Source organism: Vespa velutina, chromosome 17, assembly GCF_912470025.1.
Source record: "Vespa velutina chromosome 17, iVesVel2.1, whole genome shotgun sequence".
Lineage (NCBI taxonomy): Eukaryota > Metazoa > Arthropoda > Insecta > Hymenoptera > Vespidae > Vespa > Vespa velutina.
This window is the reverse complement of record NC_062204.1, coordinates 3,850,599-3,874,750: the sequence shown is the minus strand read 5'-3', so window position 1 is coordinate 3,874,750 and position 24,152 is coordinate 3,850,599. Positions and strand designations below refer to the sequence as shown.

Sequence of the window (24,152 nt, the reverse complement as noted above, 5' to 3'; positions counted from 1 at the left end):
CACCGCGCGTCCCTCACGGGGAAATTGCTTTTCAATCCCCTGCAGCGGCCTCCGCTCCGCCAGATCTATACCACCACTGACACAACCTCTCTGCCTCTACTACACCTCCCCCAAACACCCAACCTCCTTCTCCTCCTCCCCCACTCTTTTTTTTCTCCTTCCTTCTCGCACGACTTCATCCTTCTCTCTCTCTCTATATATCTATCTATCTATCTATCTATCTATCTATCTATCTATCTATCTATCTATCTATCCGTCTTTGTTTCTCTCGCTTCTTCTTCCTTCTTTACACGAATAGACGTAGTGCGGCGACCGACTTATTTGGAGGGGGGGGGGGGGGGGAAGAGTACTGAATGAAAACGATAGCTAGCTGTGTTCGACACTAGGGAAATTTTTGCAAATGAAAAGCGAGATAAAAAAAAATAAGAAAAATAAACAGAAGAGAAAAAATGATCGAAATATATCAAGTGCTCTGTGCTACCTACCTATCTAGTTATCTATCGTTTTCTCTTTCTCTTTTAAGAATAAAACGAAACAGATCGCTCGGATAGCTCGCCTTTTTATTATTTAACTCGCTCCTCTATCGGCTCTAACGAGCCGTACAACGAACACAACGGATGCGGGCGCGCAACGCGTTTAAAACGTACGTTCTCTCGCGTCGAAGAGCACTGTTTGCTTTTAGGCACGGACGTGCTAATCGATCGTGCATATTTGATTGCCATTTACCAAATGCAACCCAGCGTTCCTATATATGCGGGTCGTCGTCGTAGCTTTCGAGTTAAGGCGAGCATTTAAGGCATGTTTTTTTTTTTTCTTTTCTTTTCTTTCTTTTTTCCCCTCGTGGAAAGAGAGAGAGAGAGAGAGAGAGAGAGAGAAAGAGAGAGAGAGAACAAATATTCGTCGACGTCACCAATGACGACGAGGATGCGACGTTATTCGTTAACATAAACATAACGAAGCATTCGGTAGATGCAGAGTTACTGGATTTGTTCAGTGAAATAAAGGGAATACCGTCGGGAAAGACGAACGAGTACTTCCAAGCTGAAAGAGCTTTATAAATTGGCAGCCGATCGCATTGAATGCATTTTAATATCCTTTACCCGCACGATCTCCAATATGGCCATTTTCTAGATTCCCGTGGAATCAATAAAAGTCCTGCATCATGCACGACGCGATACTCGTACGTTATTCCACGAGAAACTGAGGAATAAAAATCTAATAACAACCGAGTTTACATCCTCTACTCTAAACTTGTTACAGTTAGGTGCATTAAGGATTCAGTATATTCCATCAAAATTAAATGAATTCCGTCTCGATGCATGAAGAATAAGCCTGGCATATATTTGCAAAGATATATCGACTTATTATAACTTCGAATTAAGTTTTCTCGATGAAGGGAAAAAAAGAGAGAGAAAAAAAATAAAAAAAAAAAAAAAAAAAAAAAAATAAATAAAAATCTTTTTTTCAATGCGATAATCTAACAGTTCATGCACAAAAATATACCCAACATTTTATTACATGCAATCTATTAATATGTGCAATAAAAATGTGACAATAATAAATTATTAAAAAGCACGATATCTTTTTGCACCAAGCAACGATGACACCCTCTTTGCGGCAATGGTGTCACGAGTATCGGCCGATGCGGAAAACGCAGGGAAAGAAAAAAAGGCACGTTTTCTCTCTCTCTCTCTCTCTCTCTCTCTTTCTCTTGAAATACAGGCACGCGCGTATCCCTACCGCTTCTCTTCTCCCCATCTAACGACAAAATCGACGACGATGGCCGAAAGTGAAAAAGAGAGAAAGAAAGGGAGACAACGTGCACACACACATATATATATATACAGGGCTCGCGAGAGCTCCAACTCAAAGCTGTGTGTACGGAACACCCTCCATAAAGGAGATCCCCTCAATCAGATAAAAAATGTATTATAGCCGCCATGATACAGGACTCAATACTTCGACGACGGGGCTTCGAAGGGAAAGGACGGCGTATCCTCCTGTAGGATCCACCCCCTCCTATCCTATCCCTTCTCCTTCTCTCTCTATCTATCTCCCTTCCTCCCTCTGTTTCCCTCTCTTTCTCAATACTTATCCCCTCTCCTTTCTTTCCCATTCTTTTCTCTCTCTCTCTTTCTTCTACATTTACGTACGTGATACACGCGTTTACATTCACCTATATCGGTCCATCTCTTCTCTTTCTCCTTTTCTATTTCTTTCTCTTTCTTTATCTGTCTGTCTCCCTCTCCTTCTCCCTACCTCTCTCTTTCTCTCTCTCTCTCTCTCTCTCGCTCCCTCTCTTCTCTCTCCCTCTCTGCACACGTCGAGTCTCGTACTCTCCTTTCCTGGAAATTGCTATCGAGCGATTCAACCTCGAATGCAGATCGCTGCACTCTCCTCCGACTCTCTGGGATGACATTCGACGAAATTAGATTCCAAGGAAAGGAGAAGAGACGACACGCGCGCGCTCGCGCTCGCACCCGCACACGCTCGAGATGTTGCTATCCTTTCCGATTTTCCTTCTGCATTTTACCAATGCTCATTCTCCTTCTCCTTTCTTGTCGATCGGTTTGTCTTCCGGACCGACATAACCCTTTCTCAACGATCTTCGAAATATTCTTTTTGCTATGATCCTTTATTTATCCACCTACTTAATATTCTCCTGGTTTAGCTTATAAACAATAAGAAAAATATAAAACGAATTGCGTTATTCATTGGGATCATACGATCGTTTAACATGCATATTGCATTTTAAGAATTGATAGATATTGGGAAGAACGAAAAAATAAAAGAGATTTAAGTTTTGATCTTTTTAAAATGTGTTGTGAAAAAAGACACGAGTTGAGAACCATCGTTGGCAAACGTAGCGACCAACGGACGCATCTAAGTTATTTACTCGAGAAGGAAGAGAGAGAGAGAGAGAGAGAGAGAGAGAGAGAGAGAAAGAGGGAGAGAGGGGAGGGGAAAGGAAAAGACGAGTGGAACGAACGGCCAGATATCCAGGGAGTCTGCCGGTAGAGGCATCGAGGGGTAATTTTATCCGCACTTAGCAGATGGATTCACCCCTCGTGCCATCACACGATACCCTTCTTCTTCTTTCTTTCCTCTCTTTCTTCGTCTTCCTTTTCGTTTTAGCCTTCGTTCTCTCTTGTTCATTCATCGAATCGCACGATAAAATTCCGCATTCGTATTTGACGTTTTACATAAATTATCAAATATTATCTGATAATCTTGATCGCGATTAAAACTCAAAAAGAATTCTTAGAATTTAACCAGCTATCTTTCACTCGATCCAAATACGAAACGTTCCCATAACTCAAACGCAAAAGCCAACGATGAGTCCGATGTGTCTGCATCACGAGATAATGAGTCTCATCCGGGACTGCCTGGCAAAAAGTCGCCACGAAATTGGCGACACGTGTGTTGCATCGAGCTAACAACCAAAGACGAATGGGAGTAAAGGAAGAAATAATAATAATAATAATAATAATAATAATAATAATGATGATGATAATAATAATAATAATGATGATGATGATGATGCTTGAGAGACAAGGAAGATCGTTTTTCAAAGAGAAAATTCATAATACTTGTTCAACCTATTTTTTTCTTTTTTTGCTGATTGATTAAAAAAAAGAAAAAAGATAATAATAATAATAATAATAATAATAATAATAAAAAAAAAAAATAAAATAAATTGTAAACCGATTCGAAATGGATTATTTTAATCTGTTCCACCCTCCGGAAAGTTATATCCATTACAGTAATTGAATATATCGGGCTGATCTATATAGCCACATGTATTCGAAATAATCCCAATACATCTAATATGTTTTTATATATTAATAAAAATTCGAAATATGTCGGCATAATAAAAATTTTTCATTAGATCAACGACAATCAACATTGGAGGAAATATCAGATGGAAACAATGGTAATTTGTATTGGATCACTCGACGTGGAAGGACCCTCGAAGAAAAATGAGAAGGGAAGGAAAAGAAGGGAGAGAGTCAGTCGTGGAAAACGAAGTGGTATGCCTCGAGCATTATCGCGGCGCGCGCATTTTTCACAGAAGGAGGATATAAAACGTTGTAAAGGGAACGGTGCGGATGGTTGCGTTATAACCGCACCGCAGGAGCTGCGTGTCGCAGGGTTTATTTCGTCGTCCCGTAGCGAGGTGGTTGAAACTACAATGGTACGAGTGCACCGCAAACACGACGCGTCCGCTCGTCGGTGAAAGTTTTCTGCGTATAAAGTGAACGGCGAGAGAGAGAGAGAGAGAGAGAGAGAGAGAGAGAGAGAGAGAGAGAGAGAGAGAGAGAGAGTGGGAGAGAAAGAGGGAAAAAAAAAGAAAATAGAAATAAGTAGTATTACTGAGTTTTGTATGGTCGACAAAGTCGATGCGGAATAAATGCAATGTATGTATAGGCTCGTGCTAGCATGACGAACGTGGTAAAAATGCGGTAAAAGCCGGAGTTAGCTACCGTTCTCCGATTCTCCCTAGACAACCCCTAGTACGGCCACAGCGTTAATAACATTAGCGCAAGTAATGTAATTGAGTACGAGCTGGCCACGAGCTCACCAAAGTGCACGACGAGTATACTTTGTGTCCCTTCCTCCTCTTTACCCCCCCCCCTCTCTCCCTCTCTCTCTCTCTCTCTCTCTCTTGCCCTTCCTCGTTATTTCTCTGAAAATTCTAGTATCGTTACTGCGAATATTTCTCCGCGATAGTCTCTACCAAAGTAATTAGTATCGCATTGATATCGCTTGGTAACCTTTTAAAACTACGATCGTATATTATTTCTCTCTTGGAGAATCTTAATACATCTGATACGTATGCAAGGGGTATTATCAAATTTTTGCATGGCACGTTATTGGCCGTAGGATTTTTTACTCGTTCCTCTTTTTCTTAGACAAATACTACTAACGGCGATCAAAGGAGCCGAACAAGAGCAAGGGAACGGATGTCGTCGCGCCTTAAAGGGTTCCTTCGGGACGTAAACGCAAGAGAGAGAAAACGTTGTGAAAAAAAGAAAAAAGACGAGGAAAAGAGAAACGGAAGACAGCTTTAAAGTCCGAGCTACCAATGAAACGCGATCGTTTTAACGCGCGATAAACTTTTAAAAGGAGCCGCGCGAAAAGAACGGAAACGAGTGAAGACCACCCGCGATGTCTGCAGCCTTCCTTAAGAAGTGCAGAACGAAAAGGAGGAGGAAGGGAAGGAAGGAGGGAGGAGAGGAGGATTCTCCAAAACGACTCGAACGAAAACTGAATTTTACATTCGCTCTGGATACTCGTCGATATATACATATATATATATATATACATATATATATATGTCGACGTTTCTTGGGAAAGTAGAAACTGGTAAGGCGTTCTTTACTATGAATTCTTGTTACATGTTGCATCTTGCGTGTAGATTTCACCTCTGGGAACCCCAAAAGGATTTCATTTTTTAAATACCAGCGATTGACGAAAGGTACTTTCATTTATTAAAAGAAACAAAGACTCGTTTTTCTCTCTAATAAATAAAAAGAGAAAGAAGGACGAAGTAACAAGAGAATAAGAGGTAGGGGGTAAAGGATAGAAGAGGTGGAGGAGGTAGTAGAGGGAGGCAATTTAAATTCAGTCCAAGCTTCAAACGGACCTGACGCACGTAAAACGATAGGACGCGTGCGTCGTCGAGAGGACGCGGAGGGCTCGCTCGCGGCCCAGTGACGTGTTTATTTTAACGGAGCCCTCACTCTCTTTCCCTCTCCCTCTCCTTCTCTATCTCTCTTTCTCTCTCAACCCCTCCCTCTCTCTCTCTCTCTCTCTCTCTCTCTTTCTTCACCTCACTGCGTCACTCCTAACCGGCACGGCTGGCAATATAAAGTTAATGACATTTGATCCCATAACGTCGAAAGTTAATTCCTTTCGGTATTAATACGGAGAGTGCATCCACGGTAATGAGATTGCATTGAGCGCGAGGGGGATGATATAAGGGGTCGCTTATAAAGCTTACCCCGTAATAACGTATTGTCCGAACATAGGTGCGCTCGCGCGCACGAATCAACGACGTACCTATGCCGGAGCAAGCAGGAACCTATCTATCCGTGAACTCGAGGTCCAAGCAAGCGTGATATTCGGTTGCACCGAGTAAAAAGTTACGGGGGATATGACGCGTCACCTGCGTGCGAGCGACCGAGCTCGGCACCACCACCACCACCACCACCACCACCACCACCACCACCACCACCATCACTACCACTACCACTACCCACCACCACTCCTGTGTCGACGATCGATGCTTTTGCCTTCGTATCGGCGCCGCTTTAAGCTTGAGGGGTGCCGTTGCTTCCGCGGTATCCACCCGCCACTGACACTTTGCGCTTCGATCCTAGTAGTAACGCCCGAATCAATGTGGATCTTTCTCTCTTTCTTTTTCTCTCTCTCTCTCTCTCTCTCTCTACCTCTCTCTATTTTCGCTCCATCTTTCTTTCCGTTATATTTTTTAACTAACTCGTTAACGTTCACATTTGTCTTCCATCCATTCGTTGCTTTTAATTTTTTATCCATTTGCTACCTCGCCCCCTAAAGATTGTTGGATGAACGAATAGTAAATGAATTTATTCGTCCTTCTGTCTCTGTCTCTTTAAATGAAATCAAATTTTCACGAGCCCCGTTCGGTCTCTCTCCTCGTGATTACAAGTAATCGCTCTCGGTATACGTTTTGAGCGACGAGATGGAAATACCTTTTTATCGTTTGTGCTACGCCAGGAGGAGTGGGAGGTGAAAAAGAGAGGAGGTTTGAATTAAAAGGGAGGAAAAGGAGATGACGGGGTGTCGTTCGATTTCGAATAAAGTTAATTGGAAAACATTGTTCGGCGAGACGAGACACGAGGTGGCGACAGGCCGAAAGAGGAGGAGGAGGAGGAGGAGGAAGAGGAGGAGGAGGAAGAGGAGAGGGGATCGACGAGGGTAGCGGTGGGGTTTCGGGAACTGGGGGCTGACGGGGGAGGGGGAGGGGGAGGGGGGAGGGGGAAAATAGAAAGAGAGAGTGAAGCGGAGAAACGGACGGATGCCGCTGGGAATCGAGGGATCGGGTGAGTTAGCGAAAATTAATATTCCATATCGCTCCATCGAATCGTACAACGATGAGGGCAACCGATCGAAGCCACGTCGACAGGCAGTCGTCGATAAAATAGATTCCGTAGTGACCGATCTTCTTCCTTTTTCTTTCTTTTTTTTTTTTTTGGTTTCTTTCTCTTTCCTTTTTATTTTTTTTTTTTTTATTTTTTTTACGTAAATTACTTAACATCGTTAAAATCTATTATTTTGTTATATGAAATTTTTCTCGATGATATCTCGAAGAAAAGTGGTGAAACATCGCTAGACGCATCGAATCGTCCTCGTCGTCGTTGTTGTCGTCCTCGTCGTCGTCAAGGAACATAACACTAGGAAAAGGAGACTACGGCGAATCCTATAAGCCTTAGAGATTCTAGGATCGTCGTTGGTTCTTCGTCGCCTCCTGATACGAAAACGCCAACATGTGTTGGCACGAGCCAGGCACGTGGGATCACAACCCTGACAGTTTTCTAATAGAACCCGTAAATACTGAGGGGGTCCAAAGTGAGTTATGTTTTTTTCAAATGGAACCGTGAAACTTGCCATCAGAAGTCGTATGACAAGTCATGAATATATTTTCGCCAAGGCCATACATCGTTGTCGCGTCAAACGAGATCGAAGTAATGAACCATTAACATGAGATGAAACTAATGACTCTCTCTCTCTCTCTAATCCGTCTTTGCATCTTTAATAAATCCCGATTACATTTGCTATAGAGTTGGTATTATCAGTCGCATAAATAATCGCAATTCTATATATTATATCACACGCGTATATGCGTTTTATCCTCGCTTTGGAATAATTTACGAATATCGAAACGTCCTATCGGCTGCCTCCGGACTAACATACGTTTGACGTAAAACGGGACCGCGAAATATGACGGGAATGAAATCGAACGAGCAAACGAACTAGCGGGCTAGCAACGATATTCGTTCGAGGAACGATTATTATCGCGTGCGAGCAAACGAGTCAACGAGCATAGAGAGAAAACGAAAGAGAAAGAGAGAGAGAAAGAGAAAGAGAGATGGGTGGCTAATACCTAAATAATTGGCGGTCGTTTCCCACCAGATTTACGAGGCAATAATTGGAAAGAACGTTGTTTTCCGCGCGCGCGCCGCTGCTTAGTCGCGACGCATGAAAACGCGGCTTACGTACCGCAACACGCTCGTAGGTTTTTCGATCGGCCGCTCGAAACTCGCACGTTTGCGGTGAGCAAACGCACTCTACCACCTCCATCCTGATGCTGCCCTGCCACTAACGTGTTCTACCGTAATACGCCGTAACGGCATTGCATATTAGCCAAACGCGGGTATTAATTCGTTGCCTGCGAGCACCTGACCGACGACGAACGATCTATAATTATAATAATAACAATGAGCGTCGCATAAAGAGAGAGAGAGAGAGAGAGAGAGAGAGAGAACTCTAATTGCCCGTTTAATATTTAGTCTTCTCGTGGGAATTCGTTTCCGGTTTACCAATGAAAATCTATCGCACGGCAATTATCTAACTACTTGTAAAATATTTACCTTTTCTTCTCTTTGCGCATCAACGAACCAAATTTAACCGATTAAACGCGACCTTTTAATTGTCATTCATATCAGTGCCCATTTAAGAAACGTTCTTGATTGAAAAATCTACCAATTGAGAGGCATAATCGATAAAGAAAAATAAATACAACAAATCCATACGTACGCACGCTATTACGTCTGTTACATGACATCGATTACTATTAACCTTGAACGAACGGCATAATTATAAACATTCTTAAATGGATCGATACAAGATTTTCATTATTGTTCAAAGACCGACCGCGATATCGTGGGAGTGAACATTATAAGTTTTACGTCAGCCATCATGCTCCGATGCGTTTTTAAATATCTTAAATATAACAGTTGAAAATATTTCTCTCGTCTATCGTCTAAAAGAAAAAAGAAAGAAAGAAAGAAAGAAAGAAAGAAAAAGTGGGTGGATTGTTCAAATAAACACGATAAACGTTCTCTCTGAATGTTTCGCGTTATTCTCCGAAAAGCGACGATGGGACAGAGTCGACGCCATAATGACAACGTAATGCGCTTATTATAGGGGAAATAATCGGCTTATTAATCGCTTTTTGAGATTGAAAAAGCGGTGCATTTGATTATGGAAAAAGAAAACGCTCGGCAAAATTAGATGCGAGGGGGAAAAAGAGAGAGAGAGAGAGAGGACTCCCTCCCGCAAAATCGTATCGACGAGGCGTGAAAAAGAAGTATTACGTGCGTGTTCTGTGTTACGACGTATTGTATAGTAGGTATTATATAAAACTCACTTAGGCTACTCGCAAAGAAAGAAAAGGAAGAAGAATATGAATGGTGCGCGTTGGCTGCGTGCGTGCGTGCGTGCATGTATGAGTAGATGCGTGCGCGTTCGTATTGCTAGCTTTGTCGCCATTTGGAAGGCCAGATAAGACGCAGTATAAATTTGTAAACGCCCTCATAAGAGCCTTCGGATCGAAATCGTACAACGTGTACGCGTATAGAAAGAGAAAGAGGGGGAAATAGAGAGAGAGAGAGAGAGAGAGAGAGAGAGAGAGAGAGAGAGAGAGAGAGAAGCAAGAGTAAGAGAGAGAACACGTTTACGAGGTGTAAGATTTATGGCCGAGCTGTAACCGCACCTGCAGCCACCTGGCTTCTTTTCTCCATCAGACACGGCGGCCCTGGTTCTCGCTAGATTGAGATTACAAAATCCACACACACCCGCCGTCGCCGACGCCGACGCCGACGCCCTGTGCCGTATAAATGACGCATATTGCTTCCTAGCGAAATTAAAGTATAGATGTGTCCGACGGTAAATTCACTGTTGTTCTTCCTGGATAACGTAAACATCCAGACGTAGCGGAGTTAAGTTTTACGAGATAAAAGAGTACGAGAAAGAGGATTGATTTCATTTCTTTTTCTTTCTCTCTTTTTCTTTTACTTTTTCCTCTTTCTTTTTTTTCTGTTAGGTTCCTTTTTAATGGTAATAAAATAAAGAAGAAGAAGAAGAAGAGGAAGAGGAGGAAGAAGAAGAAACGAATTATCTCGTTTAACAACGTATTCGAGCGAACGCCGAAGAGCTTTTACAGCGACAAGAGGTATTAAAGACGATCGTCTCGGAATATTATATTTGATTCTAATCTACCAAATAGGATGGCGGTCTACTTATTCACGCATGCCTCGCTCGCTTACTCGCTCCCACATAGTAGACCGTAGAAATTTTGTCACATCGAACGCGCCGGAAAAACGTCGCGGAAAATGACGCGAATGGGATCGTATTTGGTATCTAAAGGATGAGATCGGTAATCGAAAAGGGAGAGAGAGAGCTGCTCGTAACGCGTTATAAATTTCTCGTAATTATAACGATACATAATTATGGAAAAATATAAATAAATAAGTAAATAAAAACGAGAAAAAAACACAAATAACAGAACGAAAGAGAGGGAGAGAGATCAATAGAGAAAAAAAATAGAAGTAATAAAATCACGGTGAGCTATCGTTTGTCAGGTCCGATGTTGGAAGCACGAGAGAAAGCAATTTTATGATTTGAAGCGAGAAAAGGATAGCGTGCTCGGCTTCTTTTTCGCTCGATCGAGCCGATCGAACACCCTCGAAAAATTATATTTGATTCTAATCTAGCAAATGGAATGGCAGTGCAGCCTATTTATTTGCACTTGTGCTTCGAAACCGTTCGCTGCACTGTTATTGTCAGTGACGTATAACCATCAACCAACCCTGGCGTTGTACGTACCTAAATACGTACTATATATCTACGATGTACGTACATCGTTTTTCTTCCGGTTATTTGTTTCTCGAGTACGCGTCTGCGCCTTACTCGAATCGAAGAACATCCATGTGCCCGAACTTAAAAACCCGCGTATACATTTTGCTTTTCAGTCTGCTCGAGAGACTTTTATCTCTCTCTCTCTCCCTCTCTCTCCCTCCCTCTCTCTCTCTCTCTCTCTCTCTCTCTCTCTCTCTCTCTCTTTTCCAAGCTATATTAAATTCCGATACGTTTAATTCCAAACTTTTTTAATAGAGAGAAAAAAGAAAAAAGTCTCCTTGATCAAACATCTTTTATCATGTGTCATTTTTTCGATTTAACGACAATATATTGCCAATTGAAAAATAAAAGACATCTCTTTCTCTCTCTCTCTTTCGTTCTCTTTATATTTATACGATGAAAGAAATACATGGAGAGAAATCAGTGTCACGTGTTTATTTACAGAACGACGCTATAAGGTCGAATGTAGTAGGGGGAAAGAAAAAAAAGAGAGAGAACGGAACACGATCGGCCGATCTTAATTTTCAGGGCCGATCGTAACGCGTGCATGTGTGTCAATGGTCAATAGATTTGCCGTGGGTGTAAGGCAAGTGATCGTGGCACTTATAGACACGGCGTGCCTGGACAAAGTAGCTATTTTCCAGCGAGTGCTCACCGATTAAAAAAGCAATCCTCTGCCATGGCAAAGAAAAGTGGGGATGAAATCAAGTCGAATTCTTCTCTAGGATCGTGCCAGATGTTGAAAACACACGCGCGCGAGGGGTGCACGAAAATTTATTTTTTTTCTCCTCCCTCCCTCCCTCCCCTTTTCTCCCTTTTTTCATTCCTTTTTTTTCTTCCTTTTTTTTTCTGTCTACTCTTTTCCATTCGATTCGAAGTTACAATTAGAAACGTCAGCGCTAATATCCATTACGCGAGTACTATCAGTCCGTTCGCTAAAGCTCGGAGAATGGAAAAGAGACGTCAATTCGATTACTAATGGGAGGCGTGTCCATACGCACAAAGTTCTATTCGTTGGACAAGGCGAGTGCCACTGTTACTCACTCACTCACTGTCCGATCAATTACAGTACGCGTTAATCTCGGTAATGTGATATTATCGCGGTCAGCAACGATGTCGTGACAGCGACGCCTGCCTGCCTGGTTTGGTTGCTTGGTTGCTTCCTACTCCTCCGAAGCGTTCTGTCGAGACGTCGAAGTAGTGTCTCTCTCTCTCACTCCTTCTCTCTATCTGTCTGTCTGTTTCTCTTTATATATATATATATATATATATATATATATATATATATATGTGTGTGTAGGTATATATCTTCAGCAAGAATATTTATGCTCCTCTCGAGGTAGATTCGAGCACGCGACGAATTTTGCACCAACGAATTCGTTCGATAACATGACGATCATCGAAAAAGGGTCGACGAAGCGAAGGGTTGCTAGTAGGTATATGAAATAAATCGAGCCTCGCCCGGGCGAAGCCAATTCCGAGTATTTCGTATGTAGGTCAGCTATGTGTCCGTGTATCGAGTTTAATTTGGAATAAAAAATAAAATAGGGAATAAAAAAGAGAGGGAAGAAGAGAGAGAGAGAGAGAGAGAGAGAGAGAGAGAGAGAGAGAAGAAAAAAGCAAAAGAAGAAACGATAAACCGCGAGTTACGTAAAAACAACGATCGATCTTTATTGAAACGATTTTCCGTTAAGGGGAATCCTAACATAAGACGTTATGGGGATGTTGTATAGTCTTGAAAATCGATTCGCTCAACCGCAACGTAATCGATTATCACCGCAGAATTAATAACCGTTGTCGATAACCACAGCATTCGAACCTTACGTTCGATTAATACGAGCTGGGTTTCGTTCGTATAATTAATACGATCCTAACGAGATTCGCGTATCGAGGGAGCGCGAGAGGAGAACACCGAACGAGTCAACACACACAATTCTACCAAACCTATTCCTATATCGTTCGCTAGCTCTCGCACGCCATACGATTATATGTTATTCGAGTTTGCGGAAAGACCGCCGTAATATCTACACCTCTCATCGAATTAACAATATCCTATGATGAATCGGAAAAAGAAATAATACCGTGATAGATAACGAATACGATACGCGCATTTTCAAGGATGATAACAGAGAACGGCGGATAAGAGAAAGAAAGTGGGGAAATGTTGTTGTCGAACGAGAGAGAAAAGGGAAGAAGATATAAAGAAGAAGAAGAAGAAGAAGAAGAACAAAAAAGAAAGAATGAAAAAAAGAGAAGAAAGGAAAAAAGATGGTGGGGGTGGCGAACGAGATGGCGGACAAGTCGTGAAGTAAATAGGACTCCTACTCGTTCTCCCGTAAAATTGTATGTGAAATTGTGCGATGTGTCTTACGAATTGAATCGCCGGAAACGACATTGATTTTATTGCTTGTTTCCAGTGATACGGTACACCTTCAATCCGAGTCACGTGATCTACCACCCCTCTTTCCACCCACCTCACGTCTTTCTCTCTCTTCTCACTTTATCCCTCTTTGCTCTTCCATTTCCGTCGGCGAGTACTTCCTCTTGCAGATAACGTCGAGTACGTAGACACGTACGGATTATTCGACACGCTACGACATCGTCGATGTTGACGAGCGCTAATGTAAACTATGGGAATAGTAATTCCGTTCGAATCGAATCGGATTGGAGAAAGTCGAAATTGCGATCTCGTTGTACCTCTCCTCCCTCCTCGGATATATACTTAAAAGGATTCTCGGTTAGTCGGATCGATCGATAATTAATTTTTCTCGATAGCGCGAAATAAGGTAGAGATAGCTAGAGGTATCTACTTGCCCGAAGAGATTCAGAATCGTAATCGCCGTATAAACCCATTACCGTCCTTCTCCTCTTCCTGCTCCTCCTCCTTCTCCTCCTCTTCGTTGGATCTCCTAGAATGAGAGGGTAAAACTTTTGTCCTTGGATATAGCCGTAAAACGCGTCTTAACAGTCAGCCAGATTCCATTCTTCTCGACTCGATTCAGACTCTAAAGTCGCGTTACTTTTCAAGATTTGGATTTTGAATAAGGTGATGAGTAAGATGTAGTTCTATCGCCTTTTCGCTTAGCGAGTGGTTACGAAGTTTATAATAGAACGCATCTGGAGTTTACTCGACGTTCAACTTTGCACTCGTTAATATTCGAAGGAGTAGGAAAGATATATATACATATATAGCAACCAGAGAAATATATATATATATATATATATAGAGAGAGAGAGAGAGAGAGTGAGAGAAGTCGATATCTAGTCGCGAGATTCAATGTCTAAAGCGTTAACCTTCGCTGGTAAAAAGAAAATGTGACCGCAGCGAGGAAAGATCTGCCTCAAAAGAAACGTTTTACGTGTCGCTCTCGTTCAAGTTTTTCTCTGATCGTTCATGCACGATGAATCCTCCTGACCCAGAAAACGGGGGTTTTGAATACGCTGACGTTGTGTAGTACACGTTTTAAAAGTATACGAAAAATAAACTGGACGTAGAAAATGAATTGCCACTGAGGAAAAAGAACGATTTCGAATCGGCTATCGAACTTTGTTAAGATTTTACGAAACTTACCAAGTTGATATAGCCAATCGTGTCCAATGACTTTTGAATCAATTAACACCTAATCTCTATTCTGCTAAATATATAGATATATAGATATATATATATATATATATATATATATATATATTTAACGAACGAGAACAGAGACATTTAGACGGTGCAAGCGAGTGTGCCGCCTTGGAAATTTTCATAACTGCGAAAACGGACGCTGCGTTCACGGGCTCCGCCCATAATTTGCTTTCAATGACTTACCACGGGCTAATTGCAGAATGCAGCGCGCGCGGTAATATCGCTTTGCAGGGCTACGTCCGGGAGCCGGCTATACTTTAGTTCGCAATTTAAACTTTACTTCCTCCCGGAATTGATTAGCTTTTAGTAATTAAGCAAGCAACGCCTTGGTCCTCCTTCTCTTCTACCTCCTCCTATTTTCCTACTCTGCTTCTCTCCTCCTCATTTCGTTCCTCCTCCTTCTCGTCTATCCCTCTGCCCCTTATTCCTCGCGCTTGCGTTCGATTTGCGCGCTCGAGCACGCGTCCAACCACACGCACCTTAAACTCCGTATATACGAACCTATTTCTCTCTCGCTCCCGCTTCCGTCTCACCCTCCGTCAAAGCTCTCCGTCCTCTCTCTCTCTCTCTCTCTCTCTCTCTCCTCCTCCTCGTCCTCCTCCTCCTCCTCCTCACGGATCGTTCCCTCTCTCGTTATCTCTTCTCTCCTTCCACGTTCGTCGAGTGGTTTTAATCAACGCTCCACAAATGTGAAACCAACAGAGGCGAAAGAAGACAAGGACGGCCAACGAGGGAGATAAAAAGAGAGGCGTACAGTCGGACGGATAGATAGCCGGATGAGTAACCGGATAGGTAAATAGATGCCTCCCAGATTGACGAATATTTCATGGGGCTTACCAATATCTCCCTTTTCTTCCTCCCTCCCTCGTCGCCGTACTATTCTGTAAGGGGTGAAATTAATGTCGGACGATCTTTAAAATATCGATTTTGAGAAGAATCAATGAGACTTATGACATATATGCGCTTAAGGACGATCTTAAGGAATAAAAAAGTGACAGCGGTGAAACGGTGACGTTCTTTCGAGGATAGATTTCTTTCTCTTTTTCTTTCTTTTTCAGGGTACGAAAGGCTAACCTCAATCCTAGCGGTACCTTGTATATCCCGTCGGATCGCAGCGCGAAGTAATTTTGGCATGGAATGCGTTTCCCTCGATAGCCGCTCTCGTATACGGGTAGAGAAGAGCTTGCCCAGCCGGGACAGGGCCGACCAATTTCAACTTCCATTATACACCCTTACTCGATTCGGCCGTAGTATTTCCAAAGTATGCGGCCCAGAACGTATCCGGTTTGCTAGCTAGCTCTTTCTACCCTTCCACTTTCACATCCGTTAACCTCTTTCTCGTTTCGTTCTTCCAACCCTCTCTTTCTCTCCCTCCCTCCTTTTCTCGTCTCATTCTGTCCTCATCTTATTCTCGGTGTTATCTCGTAGGTAAGAACCGTCGAATCGACGGCAAGCGATCGTGCGAAATAAATAGCGTTTCTCCTCCTTCCCTCCCCCTTACCTTTTCCTGCCATTCACCCTACACTCCAACCCTCCTCCCCCCTTGCCCTTCCCTATACGCGATATCTTTTTCTTTTCATCTTTGCAGTGTTGTCTTAAAGGGATTCTTCTCTTTACGATTTTCAATCGATTTCGAACAATATCGTATAATATAGAAACTGAATAGGGAATAGAGAAAATTCTCTTCGATTCTTTGAACGTTCTCGACAGGTTTCGGAAATACTCGCGAATGGCACGGCACGAGGCTCTCTCAGCCCTCGACGAATTTAAAAACGCAATTTACGAACGATAGAACGTCGCCCGTAGTCCGCAGAAACGAAGAAAGAAAAGTGAAAGGGAAAGAGAGAGGTAGATATCGAAGTGTTAGTAATCCCTTACCCCGTTACTTATCTCTCTCTCTCTCTCTCTCTCTCTCTCCCTCTCTCTCTCTCTCTCTCTCTCTGTCTCTCTCTCTCTCTCTTTTTCTTTTCAGACAAGAGTGTACCTAAGCTTTGCTCGTAAAAATGTTGTTTTTTAATTTAGGAGACGCCGTGAGGTTAATATATGGTTTTAATTTCAGGATTTCATTTAGGGGTTGGCGGCACACTCTCTCTCTCTCTCTAGCGCGCGCGCGCGCGCGCGCGTTCTTTGTCCAGAGGGAGAGAACGAACGCGAACCAGTAGAATCACGAGATGGAGGAGGAGGAGAAGGAAGAGAATAAGGAGAAGACGAGCAACTCCCGTAGGAAAAGATAGCGTCGACTTACGTTAGAAACGGCACCAACGAAAGAAGCTGCTTCCCCGTAAGAAGAGAAAGAAAAAGAAAGAGGGGAGAGATGGGTAGCTTCAGTAGGATGGCGACCACTTCCGGCCGCGAAGATTGACTTCCGACTCCCACCTTGACTGAGTCTAGTCGGTACACCGAAGCGAAAAACCAATCGGAAGACGCGCCCCTTCGAGCGCACGAATTCGACCCGCCAACCCTCCACCTCCCTCCCTCCCTCCCTCCCTCCCTTTCTCTCTCTCTCTCTCTCTCTCTCTCTTTCTCTTGCCTCCCCAGAGACGATCTCTCAAGGAGACACCTACACGCATAAACCTGTATGTAGGTATATCGAGTGAGATAATGTCGAGACTACGTGAATACTCGAACGTTGAAAATTCTCGTACTTCTTTACGAAGAAAAGAACGAAAGAGAGAAAGAGAGATTGAAAGAAGCAAATACCTTTGGTACTCGAAAGATTTTTATCGGAAAAGAAGAAATCGCTTCGAAAACGATTTCGAGTTCATTATATAGATATATGAAATCGTCGAATACGATAAATCATCAGAGGGGAAGTTTCACAGAGAGAGAGAGAGAGAGAGAGAGAGAGAGAGAGAGAGACGATTCTCGGCTGACGCAAACGTTCTCTCTCTTTCTCTCTGTCTCTCCGCCCACCTCGAGAAAGGCGAGCAGCAATCGGCGCAATTAACGTTTCGACGATAAATTAAAGCGCGTTAATTACGGAATGACCTTGGATTCCATTAGAAGAACCCGCAAAATACGATCCCCGTTCCAGCGCAAATACACACACACACACACACATATATATATATATATATATCTATGTGTGTGTGTGTGTGTGTGTGTGTATATAGGTATCTACGTAGATATGTACGTACGTTACCTACACACGGAAATGCAGTAGGTATACACGCATGTATATAAGCGGAGAGATGCTGGCTGAATGCTCGCGCGCGCGCGCGCGCACACCTTCTGCCATCGCTCGGCACCTTAGTCCAGGCAATTACAACGGTCATCGCATGCGCCCAGGCAATTAAGGCGCTCCCCAATTAATGCCTCGCCAGCTCTCGCCGCGGTGAACATTAAGCCGAGCGAGCGATCCTTGCACAAACAACGCCTTACCATCGCAAAGACCGGTCGACGAGGACTCTCTTCGTGGATTCTTCGAGTTAACGAAATATATACTATAAGGAGAGGAGAACCTTTTCGAGAATAGCGGATCGAGAAATCCATTGGTGGAAGTGGTTATCGTTTTGCTTCAAGAGGTTAAGCAAAAGCTTATACACTAACCGTGTAGGTATTATTATACACCATTCACTTTGCAAGAAATACTACAAGGAGGTCGATTAATTGACCGTTGATTGCATCTTTTTGCTTTTCTTCTTTCTTTCATTCTTTCTTTCTTTCTTTCTTTACGAAGGATATTACATACATGCAAGTACGTTTCGTTCTAGAACGTGTATGCCTTCGCTAAAGACGTAATTGCCACTCGAAAATAAATTACACGGGACTAGAGTGCATATTATCGAGAATGCAATATATCTTCTCTCTTCGTGCTTTCGTTAAATCAAGCGTAATTGCGCGCGTGCAAGTCTCCTCCAAGATATCCTCGATGCGATCTATATACGGTTACGATACTCCCTGATGATCTTGACCTGTAATTTCATAGGTCGATACTTCCTTAAGGCGCTCGATCGACACAGCCGATCGTCTTTTCTTTAACGATAAAGAAATTCAAATGGTATCTTTCGAATAAAAGATTAAACAAAAGCATTTTGAAAAAGAGCCGCTACTATCGCCATCTGTATTAAATGTTTATTAAAAAAATTAAGTAAAACAAATAAAGAAATTCAATAAAATAATTAATAGGAATCTTGAAAGCATAAAAATAGATGCTTGAGAAATATCTGTAGTATTGTTAGAAAAAGCAAACACGATTTATATTATGTTTTCGCGGAAAGATTTGTATTCCGATGTCGACGTTAGAAACATAGCATAGGTATCGCTAAAGTTAGAAAGTCATGTAACGATAAACAATAAAATATAATATATATATATATATATATATATATATATATATATATGTGTATAAACATAATGTAAAACTTACACATCAGTGGCAGGCAAGTAGAGAGTATCCACAAAAGCGAAAATCCTCAATGAGTCCACCTGTGGCGGTAGATGAAAACGATTCCAGGAATTCAGGCAAGGACACTTATCCGACACTCGAGATAAGCCAGTAACTATGCTCTTTCGTCGAGGGAAACACAAGCGATAGTAAGAGAAGGGGAGAGAAAGAGACAGAGAAATTTTCGTGATATCGTGCCGACACTGGTTAGACGACTTTAACGTTGAACGACTTTAATCGATTTCCACGAGTGTTATTTCCAAGTATTAAGAACAATAACGATGCAATATGTAAGAGCTTTCTTTCCCCCTCGGTTTATTGGTATATTCGAGTCGTATTCGTGTCCGCGCTCTCCTCGCACAATGTCAACGATGGCGTTATCGTCGCGACGCCGATAAACGCGGCTCGAAAAGAACGTCCTTCCACGACGAAGGTCGAGACCGGAATAAGAAGGAAGGACACGAGCGCGGCACGAGACCCGCCGAGCGCCCGGTCGACAAGTTGCGCGCGCAACTTGTCCTCCCTCGGCTCTCTCCGTTAAAATTCGCCTCGATTCGCCGCGACTCGAATGGATGCCGCGCGCGGCTCGATGCGTTCGAAAGTGTACTATCTAAATGACGCGTCTTTTTTAATCGGAATCGATCGGCGGTGGGATTCGATCGATTCGAACAAACATACCGATTTATATTCATACCTACGAATAGATAGGTAAATACTCTCTTTAATCTCGGATCTGGAATATTAGAGAAGAGACAGATAGAGAAAGGAGGGAGATCGACGAGTAAATTTTAATGCTGGAGGAAGGAAAATTTCCGTGACAGTATTAGGTTTCGATCGAAACGATTAAAAGCTTTTTCAATCGTTCGCATAAAAGATGCCCGTCACAATAATCGGCATACGCAAAAAAACTCTTTCCCGTCTAGCCATTGGAAATTCGTGTGCCACTGCATGTGCCGTTTGGTCTTGCATCCATAGAGACAGCGATAATTACAGTTAATGTAAACGTTCGTTAATGGATGTCATTAAATACAGCACTGCAGGCCAACGGCGGGGTAGCTGGAACGACGAAGGACTCGTGCGCATGCGACCGCCAGTCGTTCCAATTATATTAATTAAATGAACAATATAATTAGCTAATTAAATCGAAAACGGTCCGTAGCCCATGGCCTTACTAGTGAAAACCGGCCGAGTTAAAATTCGTTTAACGCGATCCGCTTGAGTTCGGCTATCGCTGCCAAGTGTGCGTAGTATACGCTTGTATGCGCTTGTATCCAAGAGAGAGAGAGAGAGAGAGAGAGAGAGAGAGAGAGAAAGAGACTTAAACGGAATGCTTTCGCCGTGTACCGAAACATATAGCTGCTTTTTAATTTTGCACCCAACACGACCGAGGGAGTTGAAAAAACGTTGGTAAAATTTGATCCAACTTTTCTGAGGCTTGTGTATCTCGCGCGCGCACGCGCGCTCGCGTGCCTATTTACCTATAGGATATTCTGTATATACGTAAAGGTAGGGGTACGTACATGGTATACGTTTACCTATAACATACAGAAGATAGCTCAACGAATCATTTCACTTTGTTCCTAGTTGTATTAACTACACGATGAAATGATTTTTTTTTCCCCCTCTAGTTAATACCACTGACCAAAGGACGATCGAAAACTAAACATTGAATTGAAAATTGAAATCGAAGTAGCAATCGGTTTACATAGCAGGCAATCAGCGATATTCAATAGTACTTGCGATCGGTCCGATGTATCAGAAACATCGCTACGCCCGTATCGAGACTCTGTTGAAATGTATCGTTTTGCTGTCGATATATCGAATTTCAAACGTCAACGTGTGTATCGCCAGCAACCCTATAGATGCGCGATACCATATTTAATAGAAATAGAGGACAGCAATATTTCGAGCTTCTAATTAATCGAATACCTTCAACGGTCGAATCGAAGTTAACCGGTGCATTTTCATCGGCGTGTCGCCTATTTATTCACCGTTATACCTCACAGCAATACATAGCAATACCATTCTTTCGCTCTCGAGTTTCCTGATCGCAATAAATCACGTTTAGATGAAACGGCGAAAGTTATTAACGATGGAACTATGCGCTAATTGCTGTAATAATTAAATCCCCCGGCAATTCCTAATTGCTAAAACAATGTTGATTAATGGTTGATGAGTAATTACGCTAACGTCCGGTTTAATAACGCGGCATCGAGTTGCATACTCGTACCTACATACGTGTTCTCTCGCGAATAGTAGAAAATGTTTGGCCACAATTAAAAATTCTTTCTTGGGCCGACTACATCAACAATTTTCGAAACCGCGTACGCTACCGAAAATACTTGCAGACGTAGACGGCGCACTTAGGTATACTCGACAACGTTATCCCATGTATATATACACACACATACACACATTTATGTATATATATATATATATATATGTACCTCGCTTCAGAAGCTTTTGCAGGCCGGGCGGTTACAGTGGCCCTTGAAAAGCACCTCGTGTCATTAGTATGTTAATTGGTAACAGCCGCACCCTGGCTGCCACGGCGCGTTTCGTACACACATACCAGCCGCGAGCTCGACGTGTTTATACGTTAAGATGTTTAATCGCTTCTGTGTAATTAAACTGTCCCTCAAAGGGTTAATTGTCCCATAAACCCATGAATACGTTAACGAGCTCGCCTTGCGCAGCTTGGCGGACTTGAGAAAAGAACAAGAATGGACGGAGGAAGCAGCGGCGGAGGAAGCGGCGGCAGAGAATGAAGGAAGCAAGGAAGGAAGGAATGAGAAAATGACAAGAAGGAAAGGGAGGAAGATATCGATTCGGCACTCTGATCTTTCGCCCTGTCAATCCGCACTATATACATACCTTCCTATATAATAGATTCCAGTTCACGCGCGCGTATAATAATGATGTAATTATAAATGTAATTGCGCGGACATGTGAAATACATTATGCATTAGTTTCGCAAACGTGGACGACATTTCGTTCGAAATATTTCAACGTTCGTTAAATCCATGTTAAAGCGAACGATAACGTTTGATAAGTCAAAGAGAACCGCAATTTCAAAAGATCGAATAAAAAAAAAAAAAAAAAAAGAGAAATGGCTGATTGTCGATACCGAGCTCGCGTCCTCTCCATTACGATTAGATAAGATTAGGAAACGTTTGAAGAACTATATCGAGAAATAACTGAGGAGATTGAGAACCCAGAAGCGGAGAGGGAGGGAGAAAGGGAGAAAGAGAGAGAGGGAGAGAGAGAGAGAGAGAGAAAAACGTGCTTGGGTGAAAATTAATTCATTACTGTAATGCGTTATGCGAGATAATGGCTGAGTCGCTGAAGTGTCGAGAGGCAAGCATTTCGGCAAAGATGGATGCTTCGTTTTCATTTGGAAAATTAACGCTCTCCATTATCCATCGTTCTCGCGATGATTTTCTTTCCTTCCTTCCTTCTTTCTTTCTCTTCAGCTCTCGTCAGCTCTTCAGCAATCCTACTCTTGTATCGTCTCAATTCCTAATGTTCCTCTTCGACGAACCATCATGGACTTCCTTCTTGTCGTCTCCCTTTGCTAACGATCGCTCGTTCCTCTTGAAATTCCAGCGACTCCTTCACTCGTATGATCGATCGATGATCAGTTCCCTTGAGACTCGGACGAAAAAAGAAGCTTCCTGGGTAGACTAATTTCGTGCAAAGATAGAGAACAAGCACGATGACACAGAACTATGTATTCCCTAAGAGGGAAGTCTCTCATCCAACAGAGAAGGAAACGTCGTCCTCGAATCGAATATCGAGTGGTGATCCTGGAAACGGGTAATATCAGTTCGGCAAACCCCGAATGAACGTCGAAGAGCGACGAGCCGGTTTGCCACCACTCGGTGGTGGTATGGCCTATCGAGTAGCCGTCACCGAGCATGTAACTAGATTTAACCCCCGCTACGTGGAACAGACGCACCTTCTCGCTTAACTCTCTAACGTTCTACAGCATTCTACCCTATTCGATTCCACTTCACACTCCACTCCACTCCATTCCACTTCTGTACGAGTTCCTTTACTTCCGCCCTTTTCTCTCTCTCTCTCTCTCTCTCTCTCTCTCTCTTTAGCATTCGTCTTTGCATTAATTGTAAGAGTATTGTAACGTAGAGTTAGGCATCAATTACAGTCATTGCGTTTCAACGTTGATACGTAGCTACCGTTAATAATAGTACTAGTATTAATCGTTAGGAATCAGTCTGAGTTGGCTGGCTCAAGAATCAAATGACACCCAGCACTCGATGAACGTACCGCTGACTATCGACAATGGACGGATTCGAAGATAGAACCGTCCGTTACTTGGAAGATGTAATGTCTTGGAAGTCGATGTGATTCACCAACAACAGGAACAACCTCAAAGTACTCGTTGCATCTTCTTACTCTTCTGAAGTGTTTCTTAAGCGACTCGCTCTCCTACTCATTCATCCTCTCCACCTTCTTCTTTTTATTCTTCTAAAGCATTCTTACTTCCATCTGAAGTGTCGGAAAGATGTCGTTTGATCTTGCTCGATTGGATGGAGCATGCGTAGTACTAGCAAACGATTAGTCGATCTCTCCTGCAAGATTTTATTTGAAGGAGAAAAAAAAAAAGAAAGAGAGAGAAAGTAAAAAAGAGAACAAAGCAAGTCCTTTAGAAAATCCGTACACGAAGTCGTAGTTCCTCGCGTACCTCTAAAGCGATTCTAAAACTAGCTTTTGCGCGGCCCCGATGTAATTTTCTGAATGACTGCGTAATTAAAACTCTAATTTCCTGGGCTTAATTGACCGAAGTCTCGATTCCCTCCTTCGGCTGGATTCCCCTCTCGGCCCGCACCTTCGTCTACCCCCTTAAAACCTCTTACACTCGTAAGGAGGGTTGGATGCGCTAGAAAGGGTGAACCCCACTATCGGCCTCTTTGTACTTGCCCGTACTTGCGAGCTTGAGAAACCGTGCATCGATACGATCGTTCGTTTGCCATTGCCCAACGCCTTACTGCGTCCATTCGGGAATACGGATTTTCTTCTTCTCCTTCTTCTTTTTTTTTTCTTTTTCTTTTTTTTTTTTTCTTAACTAGCAAAGGAAAAGCTGAATAGTCTAAAGAAAAAAGATATTTCGATCCTATACACGATCCTTCGAATTATCGACGAGTATAGACTGACGCAAACAATACAATGCTGTTACGTTGAATCCGGGTACATCAAAAACACATTAAGTTC

General features: G+C 42.7%; 1 protein-coding gene and 1 long non-coding RNA gene across 4 annotated transcripts in view; one reads left to right on the top strand and one right to left on the bottom strand.

Annotated features, from left to right (window-relative positions):
- The window catches only part of LOC124955227, a 184,765-nt gene extending 165,949 nt beyond the window's left edge, over positions 1-18,816 (top strand). Inside the window, exon 4 of one of the 2 annotated variants that reach the window (XR_007102805.1) lies at positions 16,593-18,816. This is a non-coding gene — a long non-coding RNA (uncharacterized LOC124955227). Of the gene's footprint in view, positions 1-4,913; positions 5,570-16,592 lie in introns of those variants that run through there. The other variant, XR_007102804.1, reaches the window with a different exon arrangement.
- LOC124955225 (rhombotin-1-like) overlaps positions 1-19,374 on the bottom strand; it is a 64,299-nt gene extending 44,925 nt beyond the window's left edge. For both annotated transcript variants that reach the window (XM_047509368.1, XM_047509367.1), the window contains exon 1: positions 18,903-19,374. The gene's annotated coding sequence lies outside the window, so the exon portion shown is untranslated. The remainder of the gene's footprint in view (positions 1-18,902) is intronic.
- Between the last annotated feature and the right edge of the window lie 4,778 nt (positions 19,375-24,152).